The sequence below is a fragment of the Mastomys coucha genome, unplaced genomic scaffold, assembly GCF_008632895.1.
Source record: "Mastomys coucha isolate ucsf_1 unplaced genomic scaffold, UCSF_Mcou_1 pScaffold22, whole genome shotgun sequence".
NCBI lineage: Eukaryota > Metazoa > Chordata > Mammalia > Rodentia > Muridae > Mastomys > Mastomys coucha.
In genome coordinates, this window is record NW_022196905.1 from 3,882,583 (window position 1) to 3,884,680 (window position 2,098).

At 39.4% G+C, this 2,098-nt stretch overlaps 1 pseudogene; it reads right to left on the minus strand.

Annotated features, from left to right (window-relative positions):
• Nucleotides 1-214: 214 nt before the first annotated feature.
• Nucleotides 215-1,551, minus strand: LOC116069633 (annotated as a pseudogene).
• Nucleotides 1,552-2,098: the final 547 nt, after the last annotated feature.

Here is a 2,098-nt window from a genome sequence, read left to right on the forward strand (position 1 = left end):
TATGAGTCATTTATATATAAACAGTATTTTCAAACAATGTTTTAAAAACAGAATTGTAAACATTACAGCACTGCATTAAGTACATCACAGAAACTTCCAAGAAAGAGTGTTAACTCACAAATTTACAATTCTTTCTATCACATTCTAAAGGTTACAGAAACTTTATCTCCACTCACACAGGCCTTTAACAAGTTTAACACATTTACAATTTATTTTGTTACAAATCACAATATTAACAAAAATGTTAAAATTAAGCTTCAGAGTAAACCTTTACTCCAGCTCTTGCCCTATGACAGGCTCTCCCATTTCACAGAAATGATCTTGTTCTCAGATTTAGTCTTCACTGGCTACTTCCTGCTCAGAACACAATATAACACCATTTCTTCTATTGGAAAGCTCAAAATTTAAAACTCCCCCAGCCTCCTGGTTCAGCATTTTCTCTTCTTCTTGGGTGCAGTGAACTCTGCTTTGCTGAAACCATCCATGTCTTCTTCCTCCTCTGTAATAATAGGCATGCTCAGGTGTGAAGGCTCCTCTTCCTTACGTTCGGAGCATTACCTTTACCCCTGGAAGACCTCTTCCTTCCTGCTGGTTCCGCTGGCTGTCGGGCTCTCTTTCTCTTAGCTTCTTTGCCTTGCACTTGTCCAGACCCAGAATCAGAGTCAGAAGAGTCAAGCTTGGACTGGCGATGCCTCCTAGACTTGGACACCTGGGCGACAGATGAAAAGGCTTTTGCTTCTATTTTCGCTGAAGACATTGCTCTCTCACATCTCTCCGGCTCCTCTGAAGTGCCTTCGCTATTCTCTTCTCCATCTTTAAGTTTGGGTTTTAAGGAGGGATTCTTCCGTTGTTCTTTGTGCCACTCTTGATGCTCCAAAACTATGTTCTTAATGTTGTCAAAAATCTTCCTTTACCAGACTGAGAGCTTTGTCTGGCATGGACTTGTCTGCTGAAATAGCATGCTTCATATTTTGATAATGATCATGAACATTCAGCATTTCCTCTAACACATCAAAAGTGATAAGTTTCATTACACGATCATTCGGGTCCTTAAATTTTTGTGTCACTTCAGTTTGTTGAACTTTTTTTCTTCATTCTACATGAAAGCAGCTTGGGCATCGCTGTAAAGTGGAAGGCTCTGTCAAGCCGAAGCTTCCTGAAAACAAAAGCTGCATCAAAATGCTGTGCGTTTACCAAGTCTTGCTGAAATCTAATAACTTCATCCCAATCCTTCAAGGCAATTCTGATCTTTTGTTTCGGCTGGCACAGCTGTGTGTTGTACAACCCGTATAGAAGATACAAAGCTCCAACTCTGATCTGGAAGGTGTGCAGAAGCAAAAAGTAGCGCCACGCCAAAGCTAAGGCTTCTTTTGTAAACATGTTCTTTTTTAAATTTCTCATTTTGCCACAGAAGATGGTCGCGAACTTCATGTTGTGCCAGACCTCCGCAAAGTCCTCAAGGCGCACGCTGTCCAACTCTTGGAAGCGGCTGAGCAGCATCTCGTAGTCAGTCTGCAGGCCCGGAGGGGTCCCCATGCCTTCAAGAGTTCCAGAGCCCGTGGAACGGGTCCCGGCGCCCGCCGGAGTCCCTATGCTTACCGAGTTTTAAAGATCATATCTATGTCACATGAACCAAGGCAATGTTAACAGATGTAATTAATGCCTGATTGGTATTTATGATACACAGATTGTATTCATGATTTATTTCATTGATTCAATAGACATGTTTAGATATAATAACCTTTGATCTCAGGCAACTAATGCTATAATGATTATTTCAAAGAGTTGCTAATGATATAAGCCTCTAGCTGTATCCTTTTATAAGTCCATATGTCATGACATATACATGATTGATATAGACAAGTATAAAACTAGAAATTTCTGCAGTCTAGATATTAGGTGGAAAATTATAGATAGCACCAGTACTGATCTTACAAGAGCTATGAAAAACAATGATGAGAATAGCAAGGAATTATGGTGATTCTGTATTATCTCTTTCTCACTGAAATCATATCATCAAGTACTATCCTATATAATTATTTGTCTTATATGACATTTAAAATAACATTGAGAGAATACGATATTTGTTCAAAAAAAG